Consider the following 23,582-nt stretch of genomic DNA (forward strand, 5'->3'; position numbering starts at 1 on the left):
ACTTTCCTTCCAATGACCCATATTATTACGAAGAGAGTTGTCTTCATAAGAGAAATATAGTGTATCACCGCTTTCTCCATCTTTCTCTCCTTAAAAGTCCCTCTCGGAGGTCGGAGATAGTTCATATTGAGCTTCCACTTTTCTATCTTAGAAAAATCTGAACACCCCAAGAAAAGACATACCTCCCATAAGCATGCTATATAAGATAGAACTAGAACCATATTAAATTTGATAGAGCATATATAGAAAAATGAATCACATCCACAAAATCGATTATATGTACTTCTATGAAATTTTCTAAAAGATCACTAGAAATATTAACCTTGCATTGCTAAGAAGTATCTGAAAGTACTAAATAAGTGGATGAGACTGCTTCGGGATCATATGATGGTTCTAACTCTGGCTCAGGTTGTAATGAAACCAAAGGTGGTGATCCTTAGGACTTAGCTAGCTTTGCATACACTACAACAAAATATGATTTTTCATAGCACATCATCAACGATGACGGTTGGGTCATATCGTTAATAATAATTTTTATGATGTGCTCAATTAAGTGCATTGTAGATAATATTATATTTTTATAAATGATATTATGTAAAAAAAAAAAGTACACTATTAATATTTTTTTTATAGCGTGTAAAGTATGTTGTTAAAATTAAATATTAATAGCTAATTTTGGTCGCTGTTAAAGTATAAAATTAAATATCAACAGCAAATGCAGAGTGTGAGTGTGTTGTTAATAGTCAAAATTTTAGAGCTTTTTAACCTAATGTATCACACCTCGCCGAATTAATCTATGACTTCACCTTCGCCTTCCTCTCTTCCCCAAAATTCCGTGCTTTGCCAAGCTTCCTCTCTACCTTTACCTTTTGCCGAACAGAATGTTGCCGCCACTATTTACCGCCTCCTCTCCTTTGACCAGTACTGGCTTATTGTCGAGTCCAAGCGGACGCTCATTAATACCGTCGTGAATCTCTTCTATGAACCCCTCTTTGTCAAAATCCTCTACCCTCTCTGCCGAATCCCTCCGCCGATTCCCTCTACACTGAACATCTCCGCCTAACCCATCTTCGCCGACTCCCTCTCCGCTAAACATCTCCACCCAACTCCTCTTCGCTGAACCCCTTTCCGACTTTGCTAAACCTCTCCACCAAATCCCTCTTCACTGAACATCACCGCTGAAGCATCTTGTCTCCTTCTTCCTCGAGATCGCCAATGGCCAAACCGTTGATGTCGTTGCACAATTTCTTGAGGTTTTACCCTATCATCTTCTCACTCTTGATTGTTCGTGCATCTTAGTTATCCTAGAGCGACGATTCCTCGTAATTGAATGTATTTGTATCCCTTTTCCCTTTAATTACATTGAAATGCAATTGCCATGGATTGCTGTTTAAGCAGGGCTGATTCTGAGTTTTAGGCTTCTTATGCGATACTGTAATAGAAAGTCCTTAATTGTGGATGTATTTTACAGGCTATAGGTTGTTAGCTTGATGAGGTTGTACATCTCTTCTATGTCAACAATGAAAGTGGTGGGGTGGAGTCATCTTTCATACCTTGATGGATTAATGGAATTACTAGGTGGTCTTCATACCTTGATAGATTTCTTTTTTTTTCTTTTTGGAAATTTTTGTTTCTTTAGTGAGTAAAATATTTTTACCAATAGTAGTTCAATGTCAAGTGCCCTTGAAGATGAAGTGAGAACACCTTTTCCTATCATAAGAGATACCCTTTATGAAGATCCTGCTTTTTTCAGGTCTGGTTCTCCTTATGTCGCATTCATTTTGCAAAATTTGTGCACTTTTATTAACTTAATTTTCATAATTTTATCTATTGTTGCATGCTAATACATTTTCAAAATTCAATTATTTAACGGTTCTTTTATTGGCATTGATTTTTATTTAATACCAAACACCACAAGTCTCAGACAAAGTTCAAATGTTTCCTTTGGCATATCAAGACCTTCTGCTATTTAGGAATCAAGTAAGATCGTTGTGTCAACATCAAATGGTACCCAAGGCAATCTTGCTTCATTATATACTCCACCTTTTGTCTTGATGTTCCAAGAGCACTTTAACAATGTGCAATGATTATGCAAACATCTCTTGTTGTTGTAGTTACACAATTATCCTTTTGCTAAATGAATTTGTAGAAGATTGATTCACTATCACCATTTCTATACTCATCAAAATCCTTACGTAGTGTCACGCCCCGAGGAAGTCCCTGTCCGAAGAAATTTCGGCAGCACCTCCCCTGTATGAGTGACAATCTGAAACATTTATACAAAGCCCTCGGGGCCACATATACCTCGGCCAACACGGCTGGAACAATAACAGTAATAAAAATATAACACAAAGTCATCCACGCAGTTTATATCATCAGCCCACTCGACTGGATCAAAAATCCAAAACACAACAGAAAAACGATAGAAAAATCAAATTACATGACATGCTAGCCGACTAGGCTTACACCACACCACAAAACACCACTCCGGAAACAAAATCGAAACACAAGCTAGATACACAAATACCAAAGTACAAATGGACAACAGCGAAGACAGATCTTCTGAGGTGACATGGGAACCAGCAGGCAGGATACTCCAAGCGACACCATAACCAACCTGGTACCTGAAAAAGATAGTGTCCACGGGGGTGAGTTCAACAACTCAGCGAATACCAATAGACATGTCTAGTAAGATATATCTAACAACAATAAACATAGAATACAACTTCCTAATCATATATAGGAAATATGCAAAATTGAAAGTAACTGAGGAAGCAGGAACTCCTATCCAGAACAAAAGGGTCGTCAAACCAGATACACAATATGCCTCCTGTATGCATGTCAAACAAATGCATCCACCAAAATGCAGCATATAAGTGCAGCAAATACAAGCAAATAAATGCAATAAATGCATATGGTGTCAATGACATGGTCACCCCTGACGCTCATCTCACACACAATGGTGAGACTGAGTGGGTAGGGCTGTGACAACCGTGCACTCTGACATCACTATCCCTGATGAGTGACTGAGTGGACGGGATGTTGTCGGAGTACACACATACTCCTACCCCAAATCATAAGTGGGGGAGCGCAATGCTCTCATCTCCTGGTACACCATGACGGAGAGGGATCCCTAACGTGCTACCACGCTGCGTCACACTATCCATGAGCGGACCAACGGAGCACCGAATAGAGCAAAACTGACGTGCTACCACGCTGCGTCACGCTATCCATGAGCGGACCAACGGAGCACCGAACAATGATGAAACTGGCGATATGCTCTACAATAATGGAGCAGCCTATCACGCAGCATGCAATCATACGAATGATGCATGAAACTAAGTATGATAATATCCTGAACCAAATCCACATATATATATATAAATGTATACCCTAGTACAAGTAAGTCAAATCTGTAGATCTAGGGTATACAGGTCCTCTATTGTATAACAACCTAGGTCCTGAACATATCCATCTCCATAAAATATGTACCAACAATGTACATGGATCAAAGCAAAAAGGTCTAGGTACACAGATCAGGTATGATGTAAAAATATAGATACATATGTCAGATAAATAAAAAAATCCAGAATCTAGTCCTAAACTCAGTAAAGCATGGTATGTCACTTACTCTAGGAACAAAGATACTCATGGCAATAATCACAAGATAAAAACATGGATACATAACAAGCGACAAAACAGAACATGCTATGGGTATCAAACCGTGACATACCAAAGACAAACATGATCATTACTTGTAGCTATAAAATACTATGCATATCCAAATGACAATATCATAAAAGATAAGTCAAGAGGTACCCGCCTTTATACGTAGTCTGTATCGCAATAAATCCCGTATCCAGACGTTTGTCTCCAAACAAAGTCCTGCAACATATAATGTATTTTAGCTAATACATAAAAAGTAATAGCTAAATAAATTTCCCCTCCTAATAAGAGTAACTCAAATCAAACATGGTTATGGATTAATCCCCCACTTAACCTTAACCATAGTACAACCTAATTAGATTAGGTTTATACATGATTCATCTCCAAAACTCATCCAAATCCACAATTAGTCAGGAAATCTACAGATTACAAAATCTCCAACATAATCCAATACAAATCCATAACGATTAAACCATTATTCTTATCCCTAATCCAGTTAACTACATCATCTACTAATCAACAAATTCCAAAACCCATAAAATCTTATATCAAACCGTAATTAATCTTGTAATCTAATTTATGCTTGCATTCAACAACCATACCTCCAATCCAAATACTCCCAACTGATAATATGCTGCTGGAGAATATTGCTGCCAACGATCTTCTGCCGAAACTATAGAAAACTGCAACAATGCCAAGTTCTTCCTCCTTGCCGGAACTGATCCTCATCAACCAAAGTAGAGATGTAAGGGAAGAGGAAATCAACGATTCTAGGTCTAAGTGGGTAGCTCGGCAGAACCTGGTGGCGGCAAGTAGTGATTAGGGCACGACTTAGCGAATCTGGTGATCAACGATCGAAAACTAGGGCGACACCTAGCCACCTGCTGTGGTCTTCGGCGTTCAGCAGAGAGGCGTCAACTGCGCTAGGAGGTGTCGGGCGGTGCCGGCTGATCGGCGGCGATAGTAGTCGTCGACGAGCGAGAGATGCCTAGGGTACGGTGCTAAGCCGAGGGAAATCGAAGAAGAGGAAGAGGAAAGGTGAGGCTCGAGAGAAGCTGGAGAGGTGCGAGGCTTTCCCTTGGCCACTGCCTTTGCACTGAAGGGGAAGAAACGGACACAAGCAGCGGGCGGCGCGTCGGTTTTGGGAAGAGAAGGAGAAACGGTCGGAGTGTGGCTCGGGCACGTTGCGCAGATCAAGGAAGAAACGGGGAAGAAAGGGAATAAAGAAAAAGAAAAGGAAATGATTAAAGAAAATAAACATTTCCTCGTTTAAACGGGGTAGCCTATATAGGCTTTCTCGGGCCTCGTTTTTATCCCCGCTAACTTGTCCGTACGAGCTCCGAAAAATTTTCGAAAAATTTCCTAAAATTCCAAAAAATTCCCTTATTATTATTCTCTATTTTTCGGTATTTTACATTCTCCCCCACTAATAAAAATTTGGTCCCCAAATTTCGTTATCTACCATTAACAAATACTAACAACAAGCAAAGTGTATAGATGCTGAACGATAAATTAAATCATATACCTCAAGTGAAAAAAAAATGAGGTATCGAGCTCGGATAGTATCCTCGAGCTCTCAGGTAGCCTCCTCATCGGAATGATGCTACTATCCGTCTTTAACCAGTCGGATCATCTTGTTCCACAACTAACGCTCTTTTCGGTCCAGAATCCATACTAGAATCTCCTCATAAGTGACGTCAGGCTGAACGGAAACTGAGATATTTGTCAACACATGTGTCGGGTCGGGAATATATCTCCTTAGCATAGATATGTGGAATACGTCATGCACGCCTACTGTTAGTTAGAGCCCTAGAGCCAATCATTTGATGATTGTATGGACTCATGTATATCATATTCTTGTATATTAATAAAGGTATTTGTTTGGTTATTATACTTATTTATATTAGTGCCAAATAGACTAAGTATAATAGCGTCCTTGAGTAGAAGGTTGTTACCTATATCAATCGATTGGTTGAATCGATAGTGAGATGATATAGGGAACACTACTCTAAATCATTCCTAGTCGAGTATTAACATTCAGGGACAATGTTAATACAATAAGACTGGCATGTAGGTTAGCTCGATGACTTGATCTCACAAGTCATGGATATAGAGATATCAAGCTGACACATGGGTATGCATTAGAGAATGTATACTGAATGACCCGCCATGAGAAAGTATCATGGATCGTTATATGAGTGTCATATACTTTCTCATGTGGCTATTAGTATGACTATTAGTCCTTAGACCTGAATTCACCATGGATCCCTACATAAGGAGTTATGTACTTTGGTTTCGCCAAACGTCACTCGTAACCGGGTGGACTATAAAGGCGATTACTGGGTATATAACGAATTATGTAGAGGGATGTGAGTGATGTAGATGGGATCTATCCCTCCCATATGACGGGAGCGACATCGGTATTCTTGATAGAGTGAGACCACTAAGTGCATGGCCATGCCCAAATGAGTCAACATTAGATGTTGAGCTCATTTGATCGAGTGAGTTTACTTGGAGTTCAAGATTTAGATTGATTAGAGGATGACACGGTCTATGCCTCATATTGATCAATCTAGATGTCTAGGATAGAAGGACACTTGTTATATATTGTGAGGAGTCACAATTAGTAGTCACAAGGTGATGTCGGATCTCGAAATTCTTGTAACTTGGGTAGTAATGATGTGTTGCTAGATACCGCTCATTACTTATGCTCGTAAATAGGTTTAGGGCATTGCCAACGTTACAAGAACCTATAGGGTCACACACTAAGGACAATTAGATGAAGATTTGGTTCATATGATGAACCAAGAGGATTAGATTTATTTGATAAATCATATTGGATTAAGAGTAATCCAAATTGGGCTAATTGAGTTGGACTCAAGTTGATTCATGTATTCAATGAGTCTAATTTAGATTATGACTCATTAAATCAACTTAATTTAATGAATTAGATTCATTATATTAAGTTGGCTTGAATCATATGGTTGGATTAGATCAACCATGAGAGAGATTTGATCAAGTTTGACTTGATTTGAGAGGAAGAGAAAAAGTCATGTTTGACTTGACTTTTTGCCACATCACTAGTGAGTTGGCAAGATGTGGACCAATAGGATTGCTCTACATCATCAATGTGTGCCACCTCATGGAGGTTACAAGCCTCCATAGCATTTAATGTGGCCGGCCCACATTAAATGAGGAGGTTACACTTGTTGCCATGTCATTTAGTGAGGTGGCAAGATGTGGACCAATAGTGTTGATCCACATCATCCTAGAGTGCCACCTCATGGGGGTTACAACTCTTTAATGGCTCCACATTAATTGCATTTAATGTGGAAATGGGAGTTAGACATGAGATGGTGGCCGGCCACTTGAATGAGGAGAATAATTTTCATTTTTGAAATTTTTTCCATCATTCATTCCTTCTTCTTCCTCCTAGAGTTCTTCTTGCTCTCTCCCTCTCCTCCTTCCTTGGCCGAACCACATAGGTGCTAGAACACCTTGGTTTTTGGTCATCTCCATCTAGTGTGTCCGTGTGGATACTTCTAGAGGACCGACGCACCATTTGGACGAGCGGGATTCGCGTGGGGCGCACATCAAGGGTAATGATCTTAACTTTAGTGTAGATCTAAAGTTTTTACAAACTCGTACAAGAAAAAGGTTTTTCGAAAAATTTTGTTTACGAATCTTTGCACGAGATCCATGGCTTTGGGTGACTCGGGGTTTCCGCGATGCGAAAAAGCGGTTTTCGCGGCCCGACGCAAAGACTTGTACGAGTTCGTTTGTATTTTTATGAAAAATAAACCTTATGTAATTTTCTGTAAAAATTGAGTTTTAGAGTTTTTATGAGTAATTTTTCCGTAGAAGCGAAGCACAAGTGTCTCGGCACTTGTAGGCTTCGACTACCGGAAAGTTTTCTTTTAAACGACTTCGTTTTGCCCCAAATCCGTTTGGGACAGCGGGTCGGGTGCCATTAGATCGCAAAGGAGCAACTCACGATGGTTAGATCGTGGGTAGGGCATAGCCCTAACCCCGCAAGGGAATTTGCTTCGCGATTGCACGAAATCGCTAAAACGAACCCACGGGAAGATTTTCCGAAACGGCAATGTCTCGACCCAAATCGCTTTGGGACAGCGGGTTTAGGCGTTGGATCGCAAAGGAACCCTCGCGATGGTTAGATCGTGGGTAGGGCGCTGCCCTTGGCCCCTCAAGGGATCCGTTCCTGAAAATCGCTAAACGGGTCCGCCGGAAAATTTTATTCATAAAAATTGTAAAATTATTTTAAAATTATAGAAAATTATGAAAAATATATAATTTTGAATTATATATTAATTTGTGATAGTCATGGCCCAAAATACCCAATAAGATTGGATTTGTGTTGTAATTCATAATACGACCGCGTCATATGATTGTGTGTGATGTATTTTTTTTTCCACCTGCGTGTCGTGTCTTTCTCTTTATATTCTCGTTGTAAATTAGATTTAGACTCGAATGTAACTCGAGTTTCAAATTGTAATGTACAAATTGGAGCTGTGGAGGGTCCACACGAGACGGAGTTCCGAGGTGGTCAAAGGGAGGAGCTTGAGAAGCTGATGACCCTAGGTTGACCATTCGATCTTCTCATTGGCTTGAGAAGATCGTAGTAGGGCCATGACTAAATCACAAATAGATTAATTAATTAATTGTTATGTATCTGATGCATGTTTAATAATTAATTAATTAATTAGTGCCTTAACGATTAGATTAGATCTAAGTCGTGCACATGATGCACCCTTGCGATTAGATTAGATCTAAGTCGTGCACAAGATGCATCCTTCTCGATTAGATTAGATCTAGATCGAACCAACTCTAAATGCCTAACCGTGCTGTGATACCTATCACTACCTCGATCACATGTATTGTTGAATCTGCCAAAGCAGAGCAATACATATTATCTTGGTAGGGTACGGAGGGACAATCTTGGTCCCGCCTATCAACGCATGGGTGAATACAAACTCAATTAGATTGAGTATTCCTAGTTACTCGGTTGGATCGAGTCAACTATAGACATTCTTCCAATAGTTGGAAAGGTAGGACAAAATCACGTTTATATTAACTCTCGGGCGTATTAGCCAAAGCTAACTCGAGTTTTAATATAAATGCGGATATTTATTCTATAAACAAGAGTTGCATAGAGATGTAATTGGTAATGGTTACCTACCGATCATACTAAGCCTTGGGCGTATTAATCAAAGCTAACTCAAGGGTTAGTATGATGTGGATTTTGTCCCATAAGAATTATAGAATTCAGTGGGAGCATCAGTTAATTAAAGGCCTAATTAAATGATTTTAAAAGAATATGATATTTATTTCTGCATTTATTTCTGTTGTAGAATATCCATATCGTCGAATACGAACACTTTCTCTCTACGATCTATCCTTAAGAAGGACAAGCTCAACGGAGCAAATTTCCTGGACTGATACAGGAACTTGAGAATAGTTCTCACTCAGGAACGTAAACTGTACGTTCTGGAGCAGCCCATTCCGGAGGCTCCTCCTGCCACTGCCACGCGAGCTGATCGGGATGCTTATAAGAAGCATCAAGATGGCGCATTAGATGTGTGCTTCAGAAGCAACATGAGTTGATGGGTGCTTACGATATAGTTGCACATCTTCGTCAACTATATCAAGGACAAGCAGGGCACTGGAAGAGGAACTTCACAGGACACCTGGAAGATCTTAACAAGAAGAGAAATAAGATTTCTACTTCAGGTATAAATGTTATAGAAGTCAACCTCTCTATTTCTTCGACGTGGGTATTAGATACCGGATGTGCTTCGCACATTTGTACTAATGTACAAGCACTGAGAAATAGCAGAGCATTGACAAAGGGCAAGGTGGTCTTACGAGTAGGCAATGGAGCACGGGTTGCTGCTGTTATTTTCTATCTCTGCCCTCTGGGCTTATACTAGAGTTAGACGATTGTTGTTATGTGCCTGCATTGACTAAGAATATTATATCAGTTTCTTGTTTAGACAAGAAAGGATTCTCGTTTATAATAAAGAACAAATGTTGTTCTGTCTATTTAAACGATATGTTCTATTGTAGTGCACCTCTGATGAACGGACTCTATATTCTAGACCTTGAGAGCTCTATCTATAACGTTTGTACTAAGAGGTTCAAATCGAACGATATGAACCACACCTATCTCTAGCACTGTCGCTTAGGTCATATAAATGACAAGCGCTTATTCCAGCTCCATAAGGATGGTTTGCGGGACTCATTTGATTTTGAATCATATGAGATATGCGAGTCATGCCTACGAGGCAAGATGACCAAGACTCCCTTTAGTGGGCACAGCGAGAGAGCAATTGATTTGTTAGGACTCATACATAGTGATGTATGTGGCCCTTTCAATGTTGCTGCTAGAGGCGGTTATAGATACTTCATCACATTTACTAATGACTTCAATAGATATGGTTATGTGTACTTGATGACACATAAGTCTGAATCCTTTGGAAAGTTCAAAGAATTCAAGAATGAAGTACAGAACCAGCTTGGCAAGAGTATTAAGATACTTCGATCAGATCGAGGTGGAGAATACTTTAGCCATGAGTTTCGTGACTACCTAGCTGAGTGTGAGATTCTATCCCAACTCACTTCTCCTGGAACACCACAGTGGAATGGTGTATCCGAAAGGAGGAATCATACCCTATTAGATATGGTACGATCTATGATGAGTCACACAGATCTTCCGACATATCTATGGGATATGCTATAGACACGGCAGCTTTCATACTCAACCGAGTTCCATCAAAGGCCGTGATAAAGACACCATATAGGATATGGACTGGGAGAGATGCCCAGGTGTCTTTCATGAGGATTTGGGGCTGTGAGGCTTACGTACGACGTCAGGCAAATTAGGACCCAAATCCGACAAGTGCTATTTCATCGGATATCCCAAGGAAACTAAGGGATATTACTTCTACATTCTCAGTCAGCACAAGGTAGTTGTGGCAAAGACTGGGGTCTTTCTAGAAAGGGACTTTATTTCTAGAAAGACTAGTGGGAGCGCGTTCGATCTTGAAGAAGTTCAAGATGCGAACAATAGCACTAATGCCACGATGGAAATTGAACTAGAACCACAAAGTGTTGTGGATGATGTTGTTCCACAAGGAGTTGAGGAACAACAACCGGTTCATGTAGACATACCTCTTCGCAGGTCTGATAGGGTACGTCGTCAGCCTGAGAGATACTCATTTCTCTTGTCTGACCATGATGACATTGTGCTCATAGAGGATGAGCCTACCACCTATTAAGAAGCTGTGATGAGACCAGATTCCGAGAAATGGCTAGAAGCCATGAGATCCGAGATGGAATCCATGTACACCAACCAAGTATGGACTTTGGTTGATCCACCTAAAGGGGTAAAACCCATTGGGTGTAAGTGGGTCTTTAAGAGAAAGACTGACATGGATGGACTTATCTATAAGGGTCGTTTGGTAGCTAAAGGTTTCAAGCAGATTCATGGTATTGACTATGATGAAACCTTTTCTCCAGTAGCGATGTTTAAGTCCATTCGGATCATGCTTGCTATTGCAGCCTACCATGACTATGAGATATGACAGATGGATGTCAAAATCGCGTTTCTGAATGGAAACCTACTCGAGGATGTGTACATGACACAACCTGAGAGTTTTGTAGATCCACATCATACTAGTAGAGTATGCAAGCTGCATAGGTCCATTTATGGACTAAAGCAAGCTTCTCGGAGCTGGAATCTTCGATTCGATGATGCGATCAAACAGTTTGGTTTCATCAAGAACGAAGATGAGCCTTGTGTCTACAAGAAGGTTGTAGGGGACATAGTTGTCTTCCTCATATTGTATGTGGATGACATACTACTCATTGGGAAGGACATCCCTATGCTTCAGTCTGTCAAGACATGGCTAGGGAGTTGATTCTCAATGAAGGACTTAGGTGAGGCATCCCGCATTCTAGAATGATCTATAGAGATAGATCTAAGAGATTGCTTGCCCTAAGTCAGAGTACATACATTGACAAGGTACTTTTCGCCATGCAGAATTCCAAGAAGGGATTTCTGTCGATGGTGAGTCTTCGAAGACTCAAGGTCCCTCTTCTAGAGAGGAGAGAGACCGCATGGATTAGATCCCTATGCCTCACCCATAGGATCGATCATGTACGCCGTGCTATCGACCGATGTCTCGTATGCTTTGAGCATGACGAGCAGATACCGATCCGGTGAAAGTCACTCGATAGCGGTCAAGAATATTCTTAAGTACTTACGAAGGACTAGAGAATATTTCTTGATATATGGAGGCAATGATGAGCTAGCCGTAAAGGGAGCTTCCAGACCGATCAGATGATTACCGATCGCAATCGTGGTTCGTATTTTGCATTAATGGTGGTGCCACCGAAGAGTTCAAGCAGGATACGATGGTCGATTCTACAATGAAGTTTAGTATTTCGCGCATCGAGGCGAAAGGAGGCAGTTTAGATCCGCAAGTTCATCACTGAACTTGGGGTGGTTCCTAGCATCGCTGACCCAGTTGAGCTCTATTGTGACAACAATGGAGCTATAGCACAGGCGAAGGAACCTCGCTCACACCAGCGGACCAAGCACATACTACGGCGCTTCCATCTCATTCGAGAGATTATCAATAGAGGAGATGTGAAGATTTGCAGAGTATCTACAGAAGCTAACATCGCAGATCCCTTGACCAAAGCATTGGCACAGAGGAAGCATGATGGTCACACTAGGTCTTTAGGCCTTAGAGCCTATACTGATTGGCACTAGTGCTAGTGGGAGATTGTTAGTTAGAGCCCTAGAGCCAATCATTTAATGATTGTATGGACTCATGTATATCATATTCTTGTATATTAATAAAGGCATTTATTTGGTTATTATACTTATTTATATTAGTGCCAAATAGACTAAGTATAATAGCGTCCTTGAGTAGAAGGTTCTTACCTATATCAATCGATTGGTTGAATCGATAGTGAGATGATATAGGGAACACTACTCTAAATCATTCCTAGTCGAGTATTAACATTCAGGGACAATGTTAATACAATAAGACTAGCATGTAGGTTAGCTCGATGACTTGATCTCACAAGTCATGGATATAGAGATATCAAGCTGACACATGGGTATGCATTAGAGAATGTATACTGAATGATCCGCCATGAGAAAGTATCATGGATCGTTATATGAGTGTCATATACTTTCTCATGTGGCTATTAGTATGACTATTAGTCCTTAGACCTGAAGTCACCATGGATCCCTACATAAGGAGTTATGTACTTTGGTTTCGTCAACTGCGTGGACTATAAAGGCGATTACTGGGTATATAACGAATTATGTAGAGGGATGTGAGTGATGTAGATGTGATCTATCCCTCCCATATAACGGGAACGACATCGGTATTCTTGATAGAGTGAGACCACTAAGTGCATGGCCATGCCCAAATGAGTCAACATTAGATGTTGAGCTCATTTGATCGAGTGAGTCTTCTTGGAGTTCAAGATTTAGATTGATTAGAGGATGACACGGTCTATGCCTCATATTGATCAATCTAGATGTCTAGGATAGAAGGACACTTGTCATATATTGTGAGGAGTCACAATTAGTAGTCACAAGGTGATGTCGGATCTCGACATTCTTGTAACTTGGGTAGTAATGATGTGTTGCTAGATACCGCTCATTACTTATGCTCCTAAATGGGTTTAGGGCATTGCCAACGTTACAAGAACCTATAGGGTCACACACTAAGGACAATTAGATGGAGATTTGGTTCATATGATGAACCAAGAGGATTAGATTTATTTGATGAATCATATTGGATTAAGAGTAATCCAAATTGGGCTAATTGAGTTGGACTCAAGTTGATTCATGTATTCAATGAGTCTAATTTAGATTATGACTCATTAAATCAACTTAATTTAATGAATTAGATTCATTATATTAAGTTGGCTTGAATCATATGGTTGGATTAGATCAACCATGAGAGAGATTTGATCAAGTTTGACTTGATTTGAGAGGAAGAGAAAAAGTCATGTTTGACTTGACTTTTTGCCACATCACTAGTGAGTTGGCAAGATGTGGACCAATAGGATTGCTCCACATCATCAATGTGTGCCACCTCATGGAGGTTACAAGCCTCCATAGCATTTAATGTGGCCGGCCCACATTAAATGAGGAGGTTACACTTGTTGCCATGTCATTTAGTGAGGTGGCAAGATGTGGACCAATAATGTTGATCCACATCATCCTAGAGTGCCACCTCATGGGGGTTACAACTCTTTAATGACTCCACATTAATTGCATTTAATATGGAAATGGGAGTTAGACATGAGAAGGTGGCCGGCCACTTGAATGAGGAGAATAATTTTCATTTTGAAAATTATTCCATCATTCATTCCTTCTTCTTCCTCCTAGAGTTCTTCTTGCTCTCTCCCTCTCCTCCTTCCTTGGCCGAACCACATAGGTGCTAGCACACCTTGGTTTTTGGTCACCTCCATCTAGTGTGTCCGTGTGGATACTTCTAGAGGATCGTACGCTTGACGGTCTTGAGATCCGGCTCCATTTGGACGAGCGGGATTTGTGTGGGGCGCGCATCAAGGGTAATGATCTTAACTTTAGTGTAGATCTAAAGTTTTTACAAACTCGTACAAGAAAAAAGGTTTTTCGAAAAATTTTGTTTACGAATCTTTGCACGAGATCCATGGCTTTGGGTCACTCGGGGTTTCCGCGACGTGAAAAAGCGGTTTTCGCGGCCCGATAAACCCAACACCTACCAGGGACGGTGGTAGTGCCAGACGATAAGCTACTGCCCTATCCTCTCCAGGATCTGGAAAGGGCCAATGTATCGCGGAGCTAACTTATCTCTGAAGTCAAATCTCTTCACCCCTTTCGTGGGTGAAACTCGCAGAAATACATGGTCGCCTGCAGAGAACTCGAAGAGTCTCCGACTCCGATCAACATAACTCTTCTGGCAGTTTGTGCCTCTGACATCCTCCGTCTGATAGTACGGAACAACTCTGCCTCATGCTGAGCCAACCTCACCCCAGAGGGTGGGTATCCGACAAGACCTACTATATAACGCTTCAAACGGTGCCATCCGGATAGCCAAATGCAAACCGTTGTTGTAGGCGAACTCTATCAATGGCAAATGGTCCTCCCAACTGCCTCCAAAATCCAATACACACGATCTCAACAAGTCCTCTAGAGTCTAAATGGTCCGCTCTGACTATCCATCTGTTTGCGGATGGAAAGCTGTACTAAATCGGAGCTGAGTGCCCAAGGCCTGCTGCAGACTCTGCTAGAAACGAGACGTGAACCGGGGGTCTCTATCCGAAATAATAGTCAACGGGGCACCACGTGATATCTGATAATCTCCCGGCAATACAGATCTGCCAATCAATCCAGGGAATCAGTCCTCCGGATCGATAAGATGTGCGCGAACCTGGTTAATCGATCAACGATTACCCAAATCGCGTCTTGGCCTCGTCGTGTCCTCGGCAAACCCACCACAAAGTCCATGATAATGTGTTCCCATTTCCACTCGGGAATAGGAATCCGCAGAAGTAAACCGGCAGGTCTCTTGTGCTCAGCCTTCACCTGCTGACAGACAAGACATCTTGCTACAAATTCCGCGATGTCTTTTTTCATACCGTTCCACCAGTAGAAACGTCTCAAATCTCGTTACATGCGGGTCCCCCCTGGGTGGACCACAAATCGAGAGCGATGTGCCTCCTGAAGAAGCTCCTGTAAGATCGGATGAGACTGAGGTACGCACAATCCGCCTCGGAAGTATAAAATACCCTCCTCATCTCGTGTGAACTCGGTCTGCTGCCCGGAAGCTATTTGACTGCCTATAAATTGCAAATGTTGATCACCAGCCTGGCCTCTCGGATCATCGTCCTGATCGACGATTGAGCAACCATGGTAACAAGAATACCCTGCTCTGTCCGTCCTTGCTCCTTAAGGCCCAATTTGGAGAATCCCTGGATCAAGTCCGTAACTGAAACTCGGTGGCAAGCCAAAGTCCCTCTGGACTTCCTCTTGAGTGCATCAGCAACCACATTAGCTTTCCCCGGGTAATAGCTAATGGTACAAATCGTAACCTTTCAGAAATTCCATCCTTCTCCTCAGTCGGAGATTACGTTTCTTTCTAAGTGAACAGATATTTGAGACTCTTATGGTCAGTGAGAATCTTAAATGTAATACCGAACAGATGCTGCTGCCAAATCTTCAAGGCAAAATAATGGCGGTCAGCCAAAAGTCATGTACTGGGTAGTTCTCCTCATGCTCCTTCAACTGTCGAGAAGTAGGAGACTACCCTTCCGTGCTGCAGCAAAACAGCGCACAAACTCTGTAGAGATGCGTCGGTATAGAGCACGAATCCTTCCTCTCCAGAAGATAAAACAAAAAAAATCGGAGCCGACACTAGTCTCCGCTTCAGCTCCTAGAAGTTGGTCTCGTAGTCCTCGAACCACGTGAACTTCGCACCTTTCCTGGTCAGGCGTGTCATTGGCATAACAACGCGTGGAAAACCCCCCAACGAGCCTCCGGTAATAACTAGCTCGACAAAGGGAGTTGCGAGTCTCATGTATAGACCATAGTAACTCCCAACTGGTAACATCCTCTATCTCCTGTGGATCCACAGTATACTCCTACTGGTGACCGTGTGTCTCAAACATCTCACAGAAGACAACCAAAATACGCACTACTGATCTTCACATATAGATGTTCCCGTCGAAACATCTCTAGAACTATGTGAAGATGGTGTACGTGACTCACCTCGGATCCGAAATAGATCAAAACATCGTCAATAAGATAATGGAAACCAATCCAAACATCCTAGGGATACCCAAATCATCGAGTCCATGATAACATCTAGGGCACCGCAAGCCCTAATGGTAAAAATCAAGACACATAATGTCCGTATCACAGACATTCCTAACCATAAGATCCTCAACAATAAACAGATCTGATCACCAACGATATAAATCCCCAAAGAATAGATCCTCCAGTGTGAGAGCAACACTCCATCACACGAAATACCACATATGTGGGAGCAACGCTCTACCACAAGAAATCCTCCATATGTGGGAGCAACGCTCCACCACAAATAATCCGAAATATGTATCTACAATAAATATGAGAGTAATGCTCCGCTACAAGCAATCCACAATATGTGGGAGCAACGCTCCACCACAAACAATCTGTAACATGTGTGGGAGCAATGCTCCACCACAACCAATACATAAGTGCCCAAGGCACCTAACTATCCAGCTAGAAACTGCACGAGATCTCTCTACCACAGATCACTGTGGGTAGCCTAGGGTATAACAACCCAGTAAGCAAATCAAATCCATAGTCAACTCTATCATCATCCCAGTGGGTCGGTCACCCACAAATAGAATAATTAGTTGACAGGGTAATACAACCAATAACACAATGTAGACACTCAGCATTCTACATTCCACATAGGTAGAATCATCATGATGCTACCTACCATACACCTGACACACATGCACACACAACATATGTATGATCGACATAATCCTCCAATTAGTACACGCGAAACATACTCACAACATAGGTATAAATCATCGTGATACCTCCAACAATGCATACCGAACCCGTGTGCATATACCAACATAGGTATAATCGACAATACACCTCAAACAACACTCACATGACATATATATACACCTATGCGAAGAGTATAATCAACGTAATACTTCCAACAATTCATAATAAACACAAGTATACCCATAAACCAAATATAATCCACAAGATACCTCGAATCTTACACTGAACACATATGCTCATATCACAACTCAGATTAAATCGACAAAATACTTCCAATATGACACTCACACTCATGTGCACATACCACGATACAGATTTAAATCGATAAGATACCTCCAATATGTCAATCAGACACGTACAATTAACTAAATAGCTATAATCCACAAGGAACCTACAATAACCATATCTAGATGTGAATACTCACACTACTTGCAAATGTACTATCCATCATAGAACTCCTACAACTTATAACAATCATATGTATAACTTATAACAATCATATGTACCTACCACATAGATATGCAAAAATCAGCATATTTAATCCAATCCACCTTGCATTCTGAAACGACAGGGTCACCTTCTAAGTTATCCAACTAGGTACATACAGTCAAAATTAACGTGCCCATGGAATAGGATACATCGATCCTCTAAAGATTGACCAAACCGACAACGGTATACGGCAAATTCAGTCTCTCCCCACTTCAGTACAAGCCATGTACTCTATGTGCTCAAAATATCCACTAAGCACGAATAATCAAAAGATTCGAACCTCTAAAAATAGAGTATGACTGTCCTCTATTGATCAAACCAACAAAACTAAATCAGTCATCTACTAACTAATCAAGAATACCTTAATCCTCCACAAGCAACTAAGGTATAACAATATACGACTACCCAAATCAACAAGTGTAAATCAATATTTACTGATGAAATTAACTAAGATAACATGGTATACTACTGGCTAGGTCAATATAAAAAATATGTACTTACTAGTCATTACCTAGCACCTAGCCAATAACAACAGAGACTGGTATGTGTCTCCAACCTCTAACCAACTAGTAGTAACAGAAGCTAAACTACTGGTGGTATGATATGAAAAATCACCAGAGGCTAAAATCCTTGACTAAAGTAGGGTCGACCTTGATCACTGGTTGACCCAACACATGTAATATATGCTATATCAACTAGACATGTACTAATCAAGAATGCTAATACATGTCATAACCTATAATAGTCAACAGTGCATATACTAACCAAAAGGTAGGATAACATATACTAACATACCTCCTATAGCTTGGAGATGTCCTGTCACTGTCAGGTCCCAAAACCCGAAAAGTCACATCAAGAGGACTAAAACACGAAATCCAAAACACGGAATATAAAACTCGTACCGTACTTTGATACCAAATAAATTGGTATCAGATAAATCTCGAAAATCCAGAACACATAGCAAGTATCGTATACCTGTTCTGTACCACTAAATTGTCACGCCCCGAGGAAGTCCCTGTCCAAAAAAATTTCGGCAGCACCTCCCCTGTACGGGTGACAATCTGAAACATTTATACAAAGCCCTCAGGGCCAGAACAATAACAGTAATAAAAATATAACACAAAGTCATCCACGCAGTTTATATCATCAGCCCACTCGGCTGGATCAAAAATCCAAAACACAGCAGAAAAACGATAGAAAAACCAAATTACATGATATGCTTGCTGGCTAGGCTTACACCACACCACAAAACACCACTCCGGAAACAAAACCGAAACACAAGCTAGATACACAAATACCAAAGTACAAATGGACAACAGCGAAGACAGATCTTCTGAGGTGACATGGGAACCAGCAGGCAGGATACTCCAAGCGACACCATAACCAACTTGGTACCTGAAAAAGATAGTGTCCACGGGGGTGAGTTCAACAACTCAGCGAATACCAATAGACATGCCTAATAAGATATATCTAACATCAATAAACATGGAATACAGCTTCCTAATCATATATAGGAAATATGCAAAACTGAAAGTAACTGAGGAAGCTGTACTCACCAGGAACTCCTATCCAGAACAAAAGGGTCGTCAAACCAGATACACAATATGCCTTCTGTATGTATGTCAAACAAATGCATCCATCAAAATACAGCATATAAGTGCAGCAAACACAAACAAATAAATGCAATAAATGCATATGGTGTCAATGACATGGTCACCCCTAACGCCAGTCAGTCATCTCACACACAATGGTGAGACTGAGTGGGTAGGGCTGTGACAACCGTGCACTCTGACATCAACACCCTCGATGAGTGGCCGAGTGGACGGGATGCTGTCGGAGTACACACATACTCCTACCTCAAATCATAAGTGGGGGCGCGCAATGCTCTCATCTCCCGGTACACCATGACGGAGAGGGATCCCTAACGTGCTACCACGCTACGTCACAATACTCATGAGCGGACCAACGGAGCACCGAACAGAGCAAAACTGACGTGCTACCACGCTGCGTCACGCTACCCATGAGTGGACCAACGGAGCACCGAACAGTGATGAAACTGGCGATATGCTCTACAATAATGGAGCAGCCTATCACGCAGCATGCAATCATGCGAATGATGCATGAAACTAAGCATGACAATATCCTGAACCAAATCCACATATATATATAAAAATGTATACCCTAGTATAAGTAAGTCAAATCCGCAGATCTAGGGTATACAGGTCCTCTATGGTATAACAACCTAGGTCCTGAACATATCCACCTCCATAAAATATGTACCAACAGTGTACATGGATCAAAGCAAAAGGTTTAGGTACACAGATCAGATATGATGTAAAAATATCGATACATATGTCAGATAATAAAAAAATCCAGAATCTAGTCCTAAACTCAGTAAAACATGGTATGTCACTTACTCTAGGAACTAAGGTACTCACGGCAATAATCACAAGATATAAACATGGATACATAACAAGCGACAAAACAGAACATGCTATGGGTATCAAATCGTGACATACCAAAGGCAAACATGATCATTGCTTGTAGCTATAAAATACTATGCATATCCAAATGACAATATCATAAAAGATAAGTCAAGAGGTACCCGCCTTTATACGTAGTCTGTATCACAATAAATCCCGTATCCAGACGTTTGTCTCCAAACAAAGTCCTGCAACACATAATGTATTTTAGCTAATACATAAAAAGTAATAGCTAAATAAAATTCCCCTCCTAGTAAGAGTAACTCAAATCAAACATGGTTATGGATTAATCCCCCACTTAACCTTAACCATAGTACAACCTAATTAGATTAGGTTTATACATGATTCATCTCCAAAACTCACCCAAATCCACAATTAGCTAGGAAATCTACAGATTACAAAATCTCCAACATAATCCAATACAAATCCATAACCATTAAACCATTATTCTTATCCCTAATTCAGTTAACTACATTATCTACTAATCAACAAATTCCAAAACCCATAAAATCTTATATCAAACCGTAATTAATCTTGTAATCTAATTTACGCTTGTATTCAACAACCATACCTCCAATCCAGATACCCCCAACTGATAATATGCTGCTGGAGAATATTGCTGCCAACGATCTTCTGTCGAAACTACAGAAAACTGCAACAATGCCAAGTTCTTCCTCCTTGCCGGAACTGATCCTCATCAACCAAAGTAGAGATGTAAGGGAAGAGGAAATCAATGATTCTAGGTCTAAGTGGGTAGCTCAGCAGAACCTGGTGGCGGCAAGTAGTGATTAGGGCACGGCTTAGCGAATCTGGTGATCAACGATCGGAAACTAGGGCGACACCTAGGCACCTGCTGTGGTCTTCGGCGTTCAGCAAAGAGGCGTTGACTGCGCTAGGAGGTGTCGGGCGGTGCCGATCGTGGTAGTGCGGCAGAGATGCCTAGGGCACGGTGCTAAGCCGAGGGAAATCGAAGAAGAGGAAGAGGAAAGGTGAGGCTCGAGAGAAGCTGGAGAGGTGCGAGGCTTTCCCTTGGCCACTGCCTTTTCATTGAAGGGGAAGAAACGGACACGGGCAGCGGGCGACGCGTCGGTTTTGGGAAGAGAAGGAGAAACGGTCGGAGTGTGGCTCGGGCGCGCAGCGCAGATCAAGGAAGAAACGGGGAAGAAAGGGAATAAAGAAAAAGAAAAGGAAATGATTAAAGAAAATAAACATTTCCTCGTTTAAACGGGGTAGCCTAAACAGGTTTTCTCGGGCCCCATTTTTATCCCCGCTAACTCGTCCGTACGAGCTTCAAAAAATTTCCGAAATTTTTTCAAAAATTCCCTTATTATTATTCTCTATTTTTCGATATTTTACATAGTGTTCAATGACAGTAAGAGATCCATATTGGCTCCTAATAGTTTGGTCCCATTGCTTGTTGTATTTGTTTTGTTCACCAAATACTTCTACTTATATACATTTTTCTATCTTATGTTGAAAATATTGATTTTTGGAAATTTGGTGATTTTGCTCATGTGTCATTATGCTCATTCATTTGTGTAGGCAAAGGTTGAGGCATCTCTTCGTGGCAAGTGGTTGCTAGTCAGTCTAAGAATTTAGCTCGCATAGGTGGACTTGAATTATTGTTCTTTGATTTCACCATTACAAAATGGTGATTTTTGAAGTATTTCATGTTAAATCTCAACCATGATAATGATACAAGGGCAAACAAAGCTGTCGTAAAACTATTTCATTCTAATTTCAGTTTCTAGCATGTTAGTTGATTATCTGGTATTGTATATTTGTTAACTTATAATTCATTGATTTTTCTCACATTTATTTAAGATGTTGAGCACCTTTTGTGCTTATTTGCATATGGTTGTATAATTTATTTCTTTATATTTGACATTGTTATTACAATTTTAGGTATACAGTGATACTATTGAAGGGAAGAAGGTGTGTGTTTCTCCAACAATTTCCTCATCATCTCTATGGCTTATATTCTTCTCTAACTTATATTTCGACTACAGATCAGATTGAATAACACATCTTATTTGGATTTCTTTAAAATTGAGAAAAAGAATTAGAGTTTTTAGATTAGAAAAGTTTTTAAGTAGTTTTCTTTCTTGTTTTGATAGGGTAGAAATACAACAAACAACTACGTTTATTATTTTTAATCATTTATCCTTTCAATACATCATTTATGTTTTTCTATTTGATTCAACCAATCATATAAAAGAAATAAAAAATAATTGATTGTTATATATATTTTTTTTTGAACTTATGATGAATCAAATTGGTATGTGTTCAAAGCATGAGAAAAATAAAAATAAAAATACAACAAAGATCTATAAATGAAATTCAAGTAATATGGTATTCTTTTTAAGATCTTAGTTTATTTTAATAAAATATATTTATACATTTCAATCTCTTAATGTTATTTTATAGGAAAGTATAGCTAAAAGGTATCACATTTTTATTGATGGATCTTGTTCGAAAGTTTGGATCGATAGAATTTTGTGAAGAAGGTGGGCCTAATTTGATCAAATTAAGAAATGTTTCTTCTTGAGGAAGCCATAAGAAGGGTAGTCGCTTTCTCTTTATCTGAGTTAATAGTTTTGTGTGACTGATATAAATTATACTAAATGTATGTTTTTGTAGGAAAGAAAACATTCTAATAAATGAATTTCTTATTATCATTTTGAATTATTACTAAGTGAAATCAATTTTTTTGTGTGTAGTATTTATATGTGGTATTATAATTGTGTGTGGTATTATAATTATATGGTGATGAAATTATTTGAGTTTAGATTTACGTTTGTGGTGTTGACAATTATGTGGTTAACATCAAAATCTAACTGTAGTGCATGTTGCGAATGCTCTTAATCGCAACACACACCGTACACTACAAATGCTTTTAACTATAGCATGTAGTGTGTGTTGTGATTGCTTTTAATAGTAGCGTGCGACACACACTATGATTGCTCTTAACCGTCGCGCATGGCACACTGTGATTACTCTTAACCACATTGTGCAGCATATGCTAAGAATGCTCTTAACCGCAACACGTGGGGTGTGCTGTGAATGCTCTTAATCGCAACGCGCGGCTTGCGCTATCGATGTCTTATGACTTTCAATAGATTGTAATTGTGTAGTGTACGATCGGTCGACCGAACCAGAGGTAAAGTGACTAATCGGTCGATCGAACCAGAGGTAAAGTGGTTGATCGGTCGACCGAACACATTGATCGATCAATCGAACCAAGTTGATTCAATCGAAGAAGAGTTGGTAAAGTGATTGATCGGTCGATCGAACACATTAATCGGTCGATCGAACTAAGCAAACGTGACACAGATTAGATCGAGCTG

At 40.4% G+C, this 23,582-nt stretch overlaps 1 long non-coding RNA gene across 2 annotated transcripts; it reads left to right on the plus strand.

Annotated features, from left to right (window-relative positions):
- Positions 1–797: 797 nt before the first annotated feature.
- On the plus strand, positions 798–22,159 carry LOC122003745. 2 transcript variants are annotated; one of them, XR_006118074.1, is made up of 4 exons: positions 798–1,253; positions 1,472–1,578; positions 1,664–1,753; positions 21,778–22,159. It is a non-coding gene; the product is annotated as an uncharacterized LOC122003745 (long non-coding RNA). The 2 variants fall into 2 exon arrangements; XR_006118073.1 differs by having other exon boundaries at positions 1,667–1,753.
- Positions 22,160–23,582: the final 1,423 nt, after the last annotated feature.

The sequence above is a fragment of the Zingiber officinale genome, chromosome 7B (assembly GCF_018446385.1).
Source record: "Zingiber officinale cultivar Zhangliang chromosome 7B, Zo_v1.1, whole genome shotgun sequence".
Classification (NCBI taxonomy): Eukaryota; Viridiplantae; Streptophyta; class Magnoliopsida; order Zingiberales; family Zingiberaceae; genus Zingiber; species Zingiber officinale.